This window comes from Lycorma delicatula, chromosome 1, assembly GCF_047948215.1.
Source record: "Lycorma delicatula isolate Av1 chromosome 1, ASM4794821v1, whole genome shotgun sequence".
NCBI lineage: Eukaryota > Metazoa > Arthropoda > Insecta > Hemiptera > Fulgoridae > Lycorma > Lycorma delicatula.
In genome coordinates, this window is record NC_134455.1 from 366,665,987 (window position 1) to 366,684,435 (window position 18,449).

An 18,449-nucleotide genomic window follows, 5' to 3' on the forward strand; every position below is an offset into this window, starting at 1 on the left:
AAATGAAAGTGGTTTTATTTTCATAATTTTTTAATTTTCTAAAAAGAAATCAGGAATTATGAAAATGAATAATTGTATTTTTTAGCAAAAGATAACAGAACTGTTATTTTTAAAAAAGTATTTAAAAAACAAATGTACGCGAATATTATTTCACCTGCATCGATAAAGTTAATATTTTATTTTTTATGGTAAGCATCATTTATAATTTATTAATTTTTGGTTTTATATATTTTTGTAATATTGGTGTATGAATAAAAAAGAAGTAACAAAACCAAATTTTGTTTTTTCTTTATTAAAATTATATTTGGAAGAATGAATTATCTCCTATAACAAATTATTATTTATAAAATAAAACACGATGTAGAGTTCTTCAAAAAGCGAACAATATCTTCGTAAATGAGGCTAACATAACATTTAGTTGTGAAAACACACATGCGGAATTTTAAAACATGTGGCAACATAGCAATTTTTCCATAGAGTAAAAAGTAACTTTCTTCAGTTGTTTCAACGATACATCAAGAGTAAAAATATGTTAACGTTATTTGTATTTTTACAAATAAAGTAAAACACTATTAAATCTGTGAATGACTGGAAATTGATTAATATGATGTATCAATTTGTTAGAGAAGAAAAACTATAATAGAATTACAATGTTTGGAATTGTTATGTTGGTCATATTTATTTTCCCGCAGATTTGTGTCTTACGTCCATAAGCGTCTTTTCATGTGTTGTTACGTGTTTATTTGTTTTTGTTTTCTTATGTTTTTAAACTGATAGTGAATTTAAATATTGCCGAAATGGACAAGAGTTCTTATTTGTAATTATTATGTGCCGGCTTAGTTGGAGCACACCTTCGTGACCCAAACCTGTGACGTAACTTTGCTTGGCCTAGCTTATAAATTGTAGCTAGGCTAGGTTTATTCTTTATGAACGAATTAGTGTGCATGGTAAGTGTTTATTTCAGTTAAGTTAATTATTTATTGATATTATTATTACAAACCCTACATAATTTCCTTAAATAGCGTATTTAACGCCAGGTTATGAACTGTTGTGTTGATAGAAAATAGCCTATTGCAGAGGTTTCTCTTCGCCTCAAAACAATTTCCGATAAGTTAATTCTGTAAAAGGTGATGCTGATGCTTTCCTTATTTTATTGTTCTATTATTAAGTGTTTAATTTAGTTGTATAGTAACTGTCATAAACATTGGTATAGTTATTTTGCTTTGTGGTTAGAAGTAATGTGTGTTGCAGGGCAGGTTATGATCGTAAACGAAATACTTAATTGCACAGTACATTACCATTATTTTGATTTTAGCTTTTATATTGTGATTATGAAATCCGTCGTTTAATGAATTTCGAATTAAAATAGAAGAAAATAATTATAAACGTGGAACTTGACAATTGTATTCTTTCTGAAAAGTGGTTATTAAAATTAACGTTCTAAGTACATTTTCTATGTGTTCAGTGTAGTAGAATCACACTTAATTTACATATAAGTAAATATATTTGTTTTAGGTGAAAAGTAATTAAAAGTAATGGTGGTTTAATTTAATCACCATTCATTTATTTTTTGTGAGTAGAGCATATATGCAATTTGTTGCATATTTTATTGTTGCCGAGTAATGAGGAGATATAAACTATGTATGTGTATAAGATATTAAATAGTAACTATTACTCATCAAAGTTTAGAAAGCTCAGTTGATGTGGAGATGGGAATGGACTTCCTGTACTGGTGACGCCTCATACTACCTAGTGATGTCCTGTTGTACACTATCCCCATTCACTGTACTGTAATCAGTGCTAACACTGCTTCAGAAACCACAGGTAGAAGTGCTGTGCATTTATGAGTTTACATTTTCTAAATTTTGAGTAATAATTGTATATTCAGCAGCATGGTTTTTTAAATTTTATGTTTTATGGTTAATAATAGTTTTACTTTAATCAAATTTTTGTTTATTTTACTAAATAGAAGCATTATACTGTACTTTAATTTATTTTATTACATTTAGTGAGTTGCATTTTAATTCCAGTGCCAGAGAGATATCTGGTGTACCTTTAGTTAAGCGGTATCTAATACATCTAGTTAAGTGATATCGAGTTGCATCTGTTTTGTGTTAAGTGACAGTGAATCTTTTATTTATTAAGATTATCAACCCTGGATGTGTTTGTAATTAGGACCTTACAATTAGTAATGACCATTAGACAAAATTCAAGAACTACGAGTAAGAGGATTAAAATGTAATAATTAATCTTGAACTTTTCGAGGATAGCACAGCAGTTATTCCCACACAAAGAAAACTACTATTGTTCTACCCTGACATTTTGTTTTGTGTTAATTGTAGAACAGTAGGGAGGTGTATAAGGTAGTATAATTTTAAAAACTGTTTGTTTTTGTACTGAATATTATGTTCTATTACAGGCGTGAGCAGAAATAATAATAGAATGCTTAGCTCATTATATCAGATCCAGCCAAAATGTTTATTTTTAAAGTACTTAACATATATGTGTTTCTACAAAATATTTTTCCAGAAATGTGTTAGTGTCCAATGAAAAAAATACAATAACAAAAACAAACATTTTTTACTAAAAGGATGTAGTGTAAATGGTAAGACTGAAGTGTATGTAACCTCTGTTTAGGATTATAGAACTGGTTTTTTTAGAAAATATTTAACCTGTTTTTTATCAAGTTATTTGTGTTTCACTGGTGGTGATAAATGTATCTTCACTTTTGGTACTGGCGTTTTAAAGCCCTTATGGTATAAATTAACTCGATTACAATGCTGGCATAAATCTGCTTGACAAAGTATGGTTTTAACTTTATAAAATAATATATTTTATCTGAATCATTTTTAAATAGAAGTTCTTTTAGGCCTTTGAAAAGTATTTTTACTCATAGTTGTTGTAAGTGAGGCTTGATTTGAAATTCCTTTGGAAACCTTCAGAATGTTATCAGATAGTATATTTGATTTTTATATAGGGCGATTTTTTAGTCCTGTTACCCAATTGTTAATGTCTGGTAATTTTTTTCTAAGAAAGGGAAATTTTGTTTTGTGACACGAAGTTTGTAGCGCTACTCAACCGGTATACATACGGCAGTGTGAGTTGATTCTTCTTTAGCTGTGTAAACTTTTGTGCCATTTCCGGTCGTGCTATGAACAGAATGTCTTTTACCATAGAACAATGAGTTTTCATTCTTGAACAATATTTTGCTACGAAATCGCACGCGAGTGTAAAAGAATCATTTCAAATTAAATTTGTTGGTGTTCCTCCGCCAGAAAAAAGTCAATTTCTAGGCTAGCAAACCGATTTTGAGAGACAGGTAGTGTTTGCGACAGAAAACATAGTGGTCGACCAACTTGCTTGACAGATGACGTTTTAGAGAATGTGAAAACAAGATTGCTTAATTCTCCATGGAAAAGTTTACGAAAACTTTTCACGCAAGTTGGTTTGTCATATTAGAGTGTTCAGAAAGCTGCTAAAAAATCGAAATTTTATCCGTATTGTGTACGATTAGTCCAAGAGCTTCAGCCTCCAGATTTAAACAAGCGATTGCAATATTGCCGTTGGTTTAGGTCTCTCATAAATGATAATGGAATCAAATTTTTAAACACAGTGTTCTTTAGTGATGAAGCTTGGATCCATCTTGATGGTTATGTGAACAGTCAAAACTGTCGAATTTGGGCGGTTGAAAATCCTAACGTTTTACAAGACAAATCTTTGCATCCTGAAAAAATTGTTGTGTGGTTTGTGATATTTCTTCATCGTATAGTCAGACCCATATTCTTCGAACAGACAGTAAATGGTGAAGTATACAGGAATATTGTGCGCCAATTTGTGTCCCTCCTGGAACCTCAAGAACAGTATTGCTGGTTTCAGCAAGACAGCGCTAAACGCAAACGTCTCGAGAAACCATGGATTTCCTGCAAGAGTTCTTTGATCGAATAATAAGCAAGGGCTTATCGCCTCCAAGGTCCCCAGACCTCACATCTCCTGACTACTTTTTGTGGGGCTATATTAAGTCCGAGGCCTTCAAAAACAATCCTTTCACTATTGATGAACTTAAAGTCAATATTACAGACTTAATCACGAATATTTCCAATGCAATTCTTAAAAAGGTTTCTGTTAATATGCTGAAAAGAGTCCGTGCGTGTATAACCTCAAGGGGTGGGCATTTTGAGCATATTCTTTAAAAATTATGTAAGTAATAGCTTTTTATTAAATCTCTTTTGTAAGTAACAAATACATGTTTTTATTCCAATTAAATTTCCCTTTCTTAAATTACATTTAAAATTGGGTAACAGGACTAAAAAATCACTATTATGTTGTTTTTGCAAAATTTGGGTGTTTTTTTATTGAATATTGTTTAAGTGTTGTAATTTGTGATATTTATGTGCTGAATGTAAGGTTTTAAATGTTAATATATTTGTCCAATTTCTATGAGATGACAGATCTGCAAAGATTGATTTTTGATGTGTATTTTTTTAAATGTGATTTTGTATGCCATCATCTAGTTTGTTCCATTTTATCTTTAATATATTGCTGCTGTTATAGTATAACTTTTAAAACCAAAGTTGTAATACTAGAACAAAAGACATACTAATGCACAAAGCAGTATACTGTTAACCAGCACACTGTTTAAACTGCAGTGATTACACTAAGTTTGGAAGAAATCAGATACACAAGTATATTATACTTTCAAGTACTAGTAAAGGCAGTTACTTTTCATACAGATTTGAATACTAGATCGTGGACACCAGTGTTCTTTGACGATTGGGTTTCAATTAACCACACATCTCAGGAATGGTCGAACTGAAATTGCACAAGACTACACTTCATTTAAACTCATACATATCATCCTCCGAAGTAATATCTGAGCGGTAATTCTCAGAGACTAAACAGGAAAAAGAAAGAAGTATGTTATACTTACATTCATCAAAATTATCCTGTGTTAAATCAAATCAACTGCACATGCAAAAAAATGAACCACATTTTTCATGGACCCAACAATTTTAATGTGAAATTTACTGTTTTATTGAATTTAACAAAAACAGCATTGTAAATAAAGAAATACTATTTGACCATATACAAAATGGATAACCTCTCAATTTTAGAATTAGCTCCATTAACCCTAGAACACTCATCTGATCTTGTACTCCTTCATTATTCATTATGTATAAATTACTTACATGTATATAATCTTTTTTTTAAATCTCTTTAATATTAGTATAGATTAAAATGATAAATATAACTCTATTACAAAAAAGTATATTTTAAACTTAATTACAGTCAATAGATGTTCATTACAATCGTTACGTATTAATAACTAAAACATTTAAATTGAATTACAATAGAACTTTAGGAACTTCTTGTTAATAATTTAAGATGTAATAGTAACTATCTAATAATACAAAATATAATTACTAATAGAACATAGATATTTTTAACATTTTGAGCAAACAACTTTATTTTGGTGTTTATGACACCAAAATAAGTTTATGGGATTCTTGCATGTGGTACAATATATTTTGGTCATTTGTTTTTTTGTGTAATGGCACAATATTTTCTTGGCCCTTTTTTAGAGTTGTTTCCTTTTTGAGCAGATGGTCTTTCACCACCTAAAGTTTCTTCAATTATTCCTTCGGTTTGGTGTTTTAATGTCATGATTGCAATCTCCTAAGTTTCCATTTGGTTGTTAACTGTTCATATAGTTTTAGTAGAAACATTTGTCTGGACAGTGGTTTCAATTTGTTTGAAATCTTTTTTACAAAATTTGAGAAATAAACGACATGTGTGTTAATTACGCCCATGTTGATTCTGTTATAAAAAAAAATATAAAGGCCACTTTTTTTTCGTTCACAGTTCGTATTGTGGCACATTTGGTTGAGCATGTCGATGGCACCTTTCATCTGATTATAAGTTTTGATTATTTCAGGTTTCCCTGAAATATTATCAATCATTGTATCTTCATGCATTGAAGAAACTAATGTTATAAGTTTATTCTCCTTAGGTTTATAAGAAGTAGCAGTTACATATTATCAAATAGAAACATGCTGGATCCTGCTTTTCGGTTTTTGTATTTTATATCTATAAGTTCTGAAGGTACAATTCCTTTTTAAAAACTTTTTTTTTTATTATCCCAATCATGGTGAGTCATCAATCATTCACCAATCATGGTGAATTTTGGTTACGAGTGGCAAACTCGTAAACCAAATAATCAGTGGTTATGTTTCTGTGACGTGGTGGTATTTATTGCAGTTTCAGCTGATTTCATTTCTGGAAGATTTTTTTTTACGAAGCACATTAAGTAATTAATGAGACAAATTGATATAGAGAAAAAACCTATTTATTCAATGACAATGAGACTTGCACTCTCAACATAGTTTCCAGCAACATTTAGACACTTGTCCCACCGTTCTGTGAGCTTTCTGATTCCTGCAGTGTAGAAGCCTTTACCTTGCTGTCAAATCATTTGTGAACCACCTTTTTACTGCTTCATTGTCATCGAACTTCTTACTGTGTAAAAAGTCTTTGAGCGAGCTGAACAAGTGAAAATCAGATTGGACGAGGACACATGTTGTCAAGCAAGAGAATCACATCTTTTGAGAGAGCGCCCTGATGTTTTTGCCTTATCGTGGACCTCATATTCTGTTGGAGCATGTTAAAATAGTACTAATTGTTCACAATTCGTTGTTCTTCTAAATAGTCACTAAAAATTGGGCCTTGCAAGTCCCAGAAAGACCATCAATATCACTTTACCAGTTGACTTATGAGTTTTGAATTTCTTTTGGTGGGCAAATTGTATGAACTCACTTGTTATGGACTTGATTTTTTTTCACAGATGAGTCATGGTTTCATCTGGATGGCTATGTAAACAGCCATAACAATAGGATTTGGAGTGCTGAAAATCACCATGCGTATCATGAAAATCAATTGCACCCACAGAAGATGGGTGTATGTTTTGTGATATAAAAAAAAAAAATTGCCTTCATTTCTTCAAGTACACCATTACTGCAGAACGATATCAGAATATGTTATTGCAATTCATTTCACTTAGAAGAGGAAGATCGGTACTGCTGGTTTCAACATTATGGTGCAACATCACACTGTGCACATTCAACTTATGATTTTGTTAATGAATTCTTTGGTGATCACATTGTTGGTCTTGGCTTATGGCCACCAAGATCTCCAGACCTGACTGCTTCAGATTTTTTTCTTTGGGGTTACCTCAAAAAAAGCCTACATCTACAAACCACGAACACTTAAATAACTGAAGGTCAATATCAAACAAGCTGTTTTAAATATCAGCCCACAAACTCTAAAAACAGTTGCAAGAAACAGTGAAAAGTGTGGAAGCGTGTAATCATGACGATTGTGGTGGACACTTGCAGCATTTACTCTAGAATGTAATGTATTGGAAAGTTTGAAAATAAAATATTTAATAACTTATTAATACCTTTTTTGTTAAATATATCTACTGACTTAGATGGGTTGCATTTTTTATGGGATGCCGTATATAATTGTTATGTTTCATATGAACGTTTATTTTGCTACCTTTTATGGGCAGTTATGAAACATTTGTTGAAAAGTTTTATTTTATATTGACCCACAACTACTCATTTATTATACATTATAGTATTGCATAAGTTATTAGAATTTTTTTTTTGTCTTAAGTCATTTGACTGATTTGATGCAGCTCTCCAAGATTCCCTATCTAGTGCTAGTCGTTTCATTTCGGTATACCCCCTACAGCCTATATCCCTAACAATTTCTTTTACATATTCCAAACGTTGCCTACCTACACAATTTTTCCCCTCTACCTGTCCTTCCAATATTAAAGCGACTATTCCAGGATGCCTTAAAATGTAGCCTATAACTCTGTTTCTTCTTTTAACTATATTTTTCCAAATGCTTCTTTCTTCATCGATTTGCCACAATACATCTTCATTTGTCATTTTATCCCCCTACCTGATTTTTAACATTCTGCTTTAGCACCACATTTCAAAAGCTTCTAATCTTTTCTTCTCAGGTACTGTCCATATAAAGCGACACTTCAAACATATACTTTAAAAAATCTTTTCCTTACATTTAAATTAATTTTTTATGTAAACAAATTATATTTCTGACTGAAAGCTCGTTTCGCTTGTGCTATTCAGCATTTTATATCGCTTCTGCCTCGTCCATCTTTAGTAATTCTACTTCCCAAATAAACTTCTTCTACCTCCATAATCTTTTCTCTTCCTATTATTATGTTCAGTGGTCCATCTTCGTTATTTCTACTACATTTCATTACTTTCGTTTTGTTCTTGTTTATTTTCATGCGGTAGTTCTTGCATAGGACTTCATCCATGCCGTTCATTGTTTCTTCTAAATCCTTTTTACTCTTAGCTGGAATTACTATATCGTCAGCAAATCATAGCATCTTTATCTTTTCACCTTGTACTGTTACTTCGGATCTAAATTGTTCTTAAACATCATTAACTGCTAGTTTTATGTCAAGATTAAAAAGTAATGGCGATAGGGAACATCCTTATCAGACTCCCTTTCTTATTACGGCTTCTTTCTTATGTTCTTCAATTATTACTGTTGCTGTTTGGTTTCTGTGAATGTTAGCAATTGTTCTTCTATTTCTGTATTTGAACTCTAATTTTTTTAAAATGCTGAACATTTTATTCCAGTCTACGTTATCGAATGCCTTTTCTAGGTCTATAAACGCCAAGTATGTTTGGTTTGTTTTTTTTAATCCTCCTTTTACTATTAATCTGAGGCTTAAATTGCTTCCCTTGTCCCTATACTTTTCCTGAAACCAAATTGGTCTTCTAACACTTCTTCCACTCTCCTCTCAATTCTTCTGTCTAGAATTCTAGTTAAGATTTTTGATGCATGACCAGTTAAACTAATTGTTCTCTATTCTTCACATTATCTGCTCCTGCTTTCTTTGGTATCATGACTATAACAGTTTTTTTTAAGTCTGATGGAACTTCACCTTTTCATAAATATTACACACCAGTTTTTTGTAATCTATCAATCGCTTCCTCACCAGAACTGCACAATAATTCTACAGGTATTACGTCTATTCTAGGAGCCTTCCTGCCATTCAAATCTTTTGTGGTCTCTTAAATTCAGATCTCAGTATTGTTTCCCCTCTTTCATTCTCTTTGACTTCCTCTATAACACCATTTTCTAAATCATTTCCTCCGTCGTATATCTCTTCAATATATTCCACCCACCTATTGACTTTGCCTTTTGTATTATATATCTGTGTACCATCTTTTTTTAACATATTATTAGATTTTAATTTATGTACCCCAAAATTTTCCTTAACTTTCCTGTATGCTCTGTCTATTTTACCAATGTTCATTTCTCTTTCTACTTCTGAACACTTTTCTTTAATCCACTCTTCTTTCGCTAGTTTGCACTTCCTATTTATAGTATTTGGTATTGGTTATTAGAATATCAGATATATGAAACGTCTTTACAGCATTATCATAATATCTTCAAATACTGTTGTGAAGCGCAAATGATGCACAGTATGTAATTTTCAGTTATGAAGTGTGGGATTTGGCATATTTCTGGATTTAAGCAGAAAAAAATAAGATTCTTATTAACATTTAAAAATAAATTGTTATATCTAAAATTATTTTTAATTTCAGTTAACTGAAATTATTCTTTTTACCAAACTAATACTTAAATGATAAAAAATGATAATTCTTTATTTGTTTGTCTTTTGATAAATTTGAATTTCTCTTTGACTAGCATTTAGTATTTTATTCTATGTTCTGAATTGCACGTTAATACATCTTTTATATTATTCATTATCTTGGCAGCACAATTACTGGCTACAGATCAATTATCAGAAAAATCAGTTTTGTGAACATTAAATTCATTGTATTTAAATATTAAACATGAAAATCTCAATTTTTTTTGTTGTTTTGCCCATTGAATGTGTGCATGCATATGGGTCAGTACACCTACCTATTTGTTGTGACATGTACATGTACTTTGTGATTAGTAGTTAGTGATAGGTATGATTCGGTTAAAGGTTGCTTTTTAATTAAATGGGCAACATTAAAAAAAAAACAAAAAATTGTTGATAATATTGAACCAGTTTAAGAGTATATTCATCTTATGTGATCTTAGATTGTTATACAACATTTATTCATGTAATGTGCTTTTGACACATTGAACTTCAGTAGTAAAATAAATAAAAATGAAATTGTATCTTTATTTATTAATAAGAACAGAAAAACATACAAAACACATAATGAAATAAATTTTTTTAATCTTGATTTGTATAGTATATATATTTTTTTTAACGCGAAAAGGCCAACTTAGGATCATGCAAATATCACTTCTTTCTAGCTTCTTTTTTCTTCTTACATGTATTTCTCATTTTTTACTACAGAAAATTTACAATTCAGTAAGCAATTTTGAAAACAGGATGCAGAAAAATCAGGTTTTTTATTATTGTCATTATTAGTAGTGTTAATTAGTTTCATTTAAAAAAATTCATTGTCAGAGTAATAATGTTGTTTTAATAAAAATGTTTTTTAATTGTATTTTAAACAAATTGATGGGAAAATTTTCAAATGGGTTAGGTAATTTATTAAAAATTGCACTGGAAGGATGATAAGGCCTTTTCTTATATGCTGAAATAGAGTATTTTGTTATAATAAAACAGTTCCCTTCTCTGGTTTGATAGGGGACTGATGCTATTTTTTAAGAATTAGTGTTGCTATTTTTTTTACCAAAGATTGTACATTCATAAATGTAAACGCAATGATAATAAATTTAATTTTCTAAACATCTATCTTTATGATTTATACTTACGTGTGTCGGGTAGTGATCTGACGGCCTATTTTTGTATCTTAAAAACTCATTTTGATATTTTGAGGGAGTCCCAAAAGGTGATGTACTTTACCCAGAAATATATGCAGGTTTATTATCATTTATATTTCTATAGTATCAATATATTTAATAATGAATACATATGCTGTGTGTTTTATTAAGGTGCTTCATAGCAAAAGATTTCAGTTTCATTTTATTTCAAACAAAATCAATTAGATTATTGTATTGTCATCTAATAAAACATCAGAAATTTTGTTTTTATGTACAATTGAAATACTGTTGTTATTATTAATGGAAATTCTATCCATACGACCAGCAATGTTAGATCTACCTAAAAGCACAAATGGTTTTATTTTTATGCAAAGTTACAGTGGCTACAATCCTTCCAGTGAATAATTTTTTGAATTGCTATTGTAGAATTTTTATTTCCTTTTGAATAATTATATTCAAATATAAATACAGTTTTGTCATATGTGAAGGGAGTTAAAATGGGTGATTTGAGATTTAGGTTGATCATTAATAAACGTCTTAAAAATAATGTAATTATACCTATTAGAGAAATTAGTTAAGTCTATTTGTAATTAACAAACTTTCTTTTTTTGTGATTCTTTTAAAACTAATTTTCACTATCTTGTGATGGTGAAAATTCAACTTTGAATTTGAACTTCACTGTTTCACTATTCAGAATGTGGTTGTCTTGAAACTAAAATTGGTCTGATATGCTGTACTTAATTAAACTTAACATTTAACATTTCAAAAGGGCTGGTAATTGGTTGTTGCATTGATGTTACTCCTTGAGTTTTGATAATTAGATAAGTTTTTTACTTTTAGGAATTTCTTTTGGTATTGCTTTTAGTATTGAATTCTACAAACACATAAGGTTTGTACTTGTGTATCCCTGGAAACTGTAAAAATTGTTTTACAGTTTACAAAACACCAGAGCCACTCCTTGCTCTGGTGTTTTGTGTCTGGGTTGTACTCAAATACTCGTATCCACGATTAATCACTAGTAATAACACTTTTTAGAAAATCAGGATCGGTTTCAGTTCGCTCTAGAAGATTGCTGCACACTTCCACCCTCTTGGTTTTCTGTTCAGCAGTGAGGTTTTTTTGGAACCAATTTTGTACAGACTTTTTTATGTCTAATTTGTTTGTCAAAATTTCATGGACTGTGGTATGGTTCAAGTTCAATTGTTCTGCAATCATTCTGACAGTTAATTGCCAGTCATGCTGTATCAAGTGTCTGATTCGCTCAACGTTGTCGTCACTTTTTGACATTAACGGTCTTCCAGAGCGTAGACGACCCACGCTCTGATTCCTGGCCATCTCAAAATCCTTTAAACCACCTAAAAACTAGAGCTCATGACAGTGACATCTCGTCGCCCTTTTCAATTTTGAAAAACATTCAGTAGCATTCCCACCGAGTTTTAACACAAAACTAGATTGGACAACATTGCTCATAATTAGTATCACCTTTTTTTTAACATATAACAAAAACTCGTTTCACAAAAGTTTGTTTATGTCTCATGTGGCAATAGTAGACAAAAAAATATTACCTATTATAAATCAGCTAGCTGTTCTTATAACCATAGTTTTACTAGTAACTTTATAGTGTGTCCATTTTGACTGCCAAAAAACAAAACTAGTCTCATTATTTAGAGACCGCAATATATGATTCCTCTTTTTTCAAAACCATTTTTCTTTTATGGTAAACCAGAGTAGGGCTGTTTAACAATAATGGCCAAAGTAAAACTGGCATTCAGTTAAATAATGAGCGAGTTCATGGAACTGTGGATGGTTGAGAACTGATGAATGGGACTGAGATTTAGGCTTATCTTCCCATGCAGAAATAGTTGATACTTTAAAACCTGGCCGGAAAAGTTATATTTATTACCATCAGCTTTTCAATACCATTTCTTTGTCACTACTCTCTTTCTTGAGTTTTAAATAACAAATTCATCCTAATTATCCTGTGATGTAAACTGCTATTGGTATTCTTTACTTTTGGGATGAAAATCAGTTAGTAGCACTGGAGTACTGACATTAAGAATTTATTTGATAGTAAATTAAATTTTACTTAAATTTGTATGTGGATATTGCAGTGTGGAAAAACTATTGCAGTAGCAGTTGTTGGTACTCGCTGCTAATCCAAACAATGGATCAGTTTTATATGACTTCTTTAAATGTTTTTTCTTACATTAAATAATGAAAATAATTGTTTGATGAATCGTTTATTCATGAAATTCTATGACAAGTGTTGTATCATTTTGTTGTAGGTCGGTAGACTTAAAAAAAAAAAAAAGGAGTGGTTACTCAATTTTGATCCATCCATATATTGTTATGGATGTTCAAGCTATTATCAGTGTAGCTGATCTAGTATTGCAAAAACGTGTGTAAACAAAAACATCTTCTCTGAAAATGATAAATAATACTTTTTCCAGTTCTTTAAATTTCAAAATTTTGAAGCCAGTTTCAAAATACCAAGTTTTGATTTGGTGACAATTAAAATTTAGATATTTAATGAAGAATTGGAAAACCATTATTCTTTAATTTTTAATGGTTTTTTAAACATTAAATTTTTAATGTACGGGTAGGTCTACAAAAAGACTGTTGGAGTATAAAAAAAAAGTTGTTTGGACAAAGGCAAAAGGCAAGAAACCTGTGATTTCATAAAAATAAGAAAATAAATGTAGAGAAACTGTTTTAAGAGACTGTGACTGAATATGAGCTTAGGTTCTTAGGAATGTGTGTTTATAAATATATATATATTTGTTTACTTACTTATATATATTTACATTCTTAATTTCTGTTTACCTCCAAAATGCGGTGACAACTGTTTTTTTTTTATAGAAACTAAATGACTGATGTTCATTTATGAATAACTTGGAAATGGATGTTAACAAACTGCATATTTTTTTAATGAGTCATTTAGAGATATACTAATTTAAATTACTAAATTGAAGGTGAACTAAAGAAAAAAAAAACTTTTGTGTAAAAAAGGTCTTTTGCCATTTAACTGATTTTGGTTAAAGATTGTATACCTGTTTTAATGAATCTTATAAGAAGTTACATGCTTTGTTAATCAAAATATCTCAACAGTAATAAAATTAGAAACGAAAGCTGGTTTTATGACAGATGTGAGGAATGAAAAAACAAACTATAACTTATTTTTGATAAGATCTCAAAAATTTATTGAAAAGATTGGACAGATTAATTTCAGGTCTAATATAACTGTGTATTATAAATTATGAACTGGTTTTATTCTATGTTGATACTGGAACATTCAGTTACCTGTAACTTTAAACTCTCTTTTCTCCTAATTGGTTTGTTTAAAGAAGATTAAAATCATTGAAACGTGTGCATCATAAGTACTGTAAATTTAAATTCTTACATCTTTTAATATAAGCAGTACTGTAATTGCTATTGTATTTTATACTAGATATTTGTTATGTTAACAAAGTCATAACTGCATTGATATATGTAAGTTTATGCTTAAAGAATATTTTATAATATTCAGAGTATGGCAAAGAAATGGAAGCAATTGCCAGTCATAGGTAAAAAATAAAAATGTAGATATTAAAAAATCTGACTTCCCTGGCATTGGTTATTTATTTTTATGTTGTGAAAAAATAATGGTATGTGAAAATAGTTTAAAAAATTCAAAAAAGTTGGCTCTCTCAACCCCCAATATTGCCCCAAAATACACTCTCTTCATTCTAAGATGGATATATCGCATAAACACACTGCAGACAGAGCAGTGTGGAACAATATCCATAAAAAATATCACATACTAAATTTACAATTTTTTGTAATTCCTCACAAAATTTTATACTTACTTTACACTTAATTTCATTATAATTATTATAATTCTAATTACTATTATAATTTATTCAATTATGTATTTATTTATTCTAGAATTTTATATTGAACTTTTTAATTCCTCAAAATTTTTAATATAATACCTATGAAAACAATAATATCCCAAACAGTAACTACCATATTATTAATAATAATTTAATAGGCAAAATATATAATTTAAACAAAACCTTATCATTTTGAAACGTTAGGAAAATTACTTACCTTATTCCCTGTTGGTGTCCAACAAACACTGGATTTCCTGTATTATATCCAATTCTTAATCACTTCCAGAAGTTGGCGTTGACGACGAATCTTCTCTAACATTAATTTTTAGTTCATCAACCACAACATTGAGAAAATTATCCAAGTCCTACATTTTCCTTTCTTCTTCTGTAACATGCTTCATACACTGTTTCCACTAATCAGTTGATACCTTGTTCACGCCTTTTTCAAGCAGCATTTTAATAAACGGCATTTTAATTATCAGCCATATTGATAAAACTATTTGAATTCACAACATACAGGCTAATCACAGTATTAAATCACAATAATCAGTAATAATCACACAGTAAATAAATCACACAATAACCGAATATACACGAACAGTCACGTGTGCCAAAAATAGTACTGAAACAGAACTACAATACAAGAAAATAAAAATATCCAGTATGGAATAAGAGAATTTATACTGTTATTTTGAAGTCTGCGATAAACAATGATTTTTTGTTTATAAACATCCAGTAGTTACAACAGCTCAGTGTGTACAGTAGTGTCCTGTATACACATGCACTTCACACTTGCAGTTTTTTATTTCATATCTGCTAAAAATGAATAGATTATATTTATATTTTTGGGCCACTTGTACTACTGCTATGCTTAGGAAAAAAAAATCCATTAAAAAACATGCAATAAATAGAAAGATACCTTTTTCTATTTTTGGGGCAAATTTTTTTTTTTAAATGGTAAGATAAGAACGTACACATGTACTGAGCATGATATAAAGTGGGGTGTGTCCACAAAAATTTTACCAATAAATTGCTCCATATATACTTCATGCCACACGAGTCATATGCCAAATTTCATCAAAATCAGAGTTTATCCAGTCAAAAATTACTAAGTTTTATACATGCTAATACACATACATAATAGTAGTATGTTGGTGTAATATAGTATGTACTGAATTTCTTCTTTTTTTTATTTTTGGGTCCTTATGTCGTGAAATGTCGAAAAATTAAAAAATAACCCATACCCCTTTTTTCTGCCTGTTTACCATACATCTTGTGACTTAGCTCTAAAACGAAAGAAAGTATAATGGTTAGTTTTTTGGTTGCAGCTACTGAAAAATTTGCTTTAAATTCTGCTACTCTAATAAAGTGAGGCTACATTGAAATTCTTTGGATACAAATTATGGGGTAAAATTAGGGTAGAATTTGTTTCAGAATGGTACCTCAGTAGTTTTTTAGAAACCTATCGTAAAGCCGAAAAATTGGAATCCTTTTTTATGTTTGGTGCAATTCCCAACAAATGGATAAAATTTGTAGAGAATTTAATTTAGTGAAGATTGACGTGTGTAAAGCAAACTGAAAATAAAATAAAAGAATTAAGAAATTTTATTTTATTTAAAACAAAATTGATTAGAATATGGCAGAAAAATGTTATATTTTTAAATTAAGCCAAAAATCTTTTTCACATTGCAAAAAACCTTTGGAACAAAGTATCTTTAGTATCACTACTTAAAATAAGTGAAATTAAAATAAAATTATTAAAAAAACGTTATGAAACTTAGAAATCATCAATCCTAAAAGTGAGGGTTATTCTATAATTGAAGACACAAATTCCTCTGGAGCAAAAATAGTCTATTTAATTAGAGTGAAATTTATTTCACTTTTCAACATAACCTCCAGCAAAATTAATACATATGCCCATCTCTGAATCAGCTTATTTATGCTTGCTGCAAAGAAATCTTTGCCTTTATGTCAGAGGCAAGTTAGCACATCTTTGATGTCATCATTGCCATTAAACTTCTTACCATGTAATGCCTCTGAGTGGACTAAACAAGTGGAAATTGGATGGAACCAAGTGAGGACTGAATTGGGATGGGGTGAGATATTACTAGGGTTATTTTTTTTCAAGGTCCAATCGGTCACAAAATTAAAACCACAGTGAAAATAAAAAATTTTTTATTTGTTACAAGTACTTACATAGTTACGCTATTTCTCTACATAGTCGCCATTCTGATTTAGACATTTATTATAGCATGGTACCAACTTTCCAATACCCTCGTAATAGAACGGAGCTGCCTGTGTTTTCAGCCACGTTTCTACGCTGGTCTGCAGATCGATGTCTGTGCCAAAATGTCCTAGTAGCCAGCGTTTCATGTGAACAAAGAGGTGAAAATTGGATGGAGCCAAGTCCGGGCTGTATGGTGGGTGATCAAACACTTCCCAACGAAAACACTGCAGGAGCTTCTTTGTTACAGCTGCAGTGTGCAGCTGAGCATTGTCATGGAGAAAGACAATGCCTGATAACAACATTCCTCTTCGCTTATTCTGAATTGCCCTTCGTAGACATTGAAGAGTCACGCAGTATGAGGCTGCAGTGATGGTCGTGCCACGTTCCATGAATTCCACCAAGAGAACTCTATTCCGTTCCCAAAACACAGTAGCCATACACTTTCTGTTGGAGAAGGTTCGCTTGAACTTCTTTGGTTTTCTTGAAGAATGAGAATGCATCCACTGTTTGGATTGTTCTTTTGTTTCTTCAGTTTCGAAATGGATCCATGTCTCATCCCCTGTGACAATTTTGTTCAAAAAATCTTCTCCTTCGTTGTGGTAGCGCTGGAGAAACGTTAGGGAGGTGTCCATTCTTGTAGTTTTGTGATGGTTGGACATTATCTTAGGAACCCATCTCGCACACAGTTTGCAGTACTGAAGTCTCCCACTTACAGTGGTGTAGAGAGCTGACCTTGAAATTTCAGGAAACGAATCGCTCAATACAGAAATTGTGAACATCTGTACACCCTGCTTTAAATTTCCTACACCATTGTCGCACTTTGCTGTCACTCATTGAAGTTTCACCGTACACATTACTTCAATGAATTTCAGCTACATTAGACCCTTCAGCCTGAAGAAATCGAATTACTGCACGCACATCACACTTGGCGGGATATGCTCTTGTTGTAGACATGTTTACATGCTAGTTGCGTGCTCAGAACTAAACGAAGTGACGCGATGTGATTGAAGACCATATTAGAGATGCTGTGCAAAGGTTCATCTGATTTTTGCGAGATTTTTATTTTGCAACCGATCGGACCTTGAAAAAAATAAACCTTGTACTTCTTGATGCAATTTGTTGATGGTTTCTCAGGTTACATGAGCCATTTGAGGTTGAGCATTATTGTGAAGCTGTATGATATCTTTTTGCCGAGATCTAGGGTGTTTTTTCTTTTAACCCACGGGTTGGTGTAGTGGTGAACTCGTCATTGCAAATAAGCTGATTTCAAAGTTGAGAATTCTAGGGTTTGAGTCCTCATAAAGACAGTTTTTTTTATATGACTTTGAATGTTAGACTGTGGATACCGGTGTTCTTTGGTGGTTGGGTTTCAATTAATCACACATCTCAAGAATGGTTGACCTGAGACTGTACAAAACTACATTTCTTTTACATTCATACATATCATGCAAAGTATTACTTACATCCTTAAGTAATATCTTACGGTGGTTCTGTAGGCTAAACAGAAAAAGAAG

At 30.9% G+C, this 18,449-nt stretch overlaps 1 protein-coding gene across 1 annotated transcript in view; it reads left to right on the forward strand.

The window, feature by feature from the left end:
• The first annotated feature begins 677 nt into the window (after nt 1-677).
• The window catches only part of pds5 (cohesin associated factor B pds5), a 184,463-nt gene continuing 166,691 nt past the window's right edge, over nt 678-18,449 (forward strand). The window contains exon 1 of the mRNA XM_075353663.1: nt 678-947. The gene's annotated coding sequence lies outside the window, so the exon portion shown is untranslated. The remainder of the gene's footprint in view (nt 948-18,449) is intronic.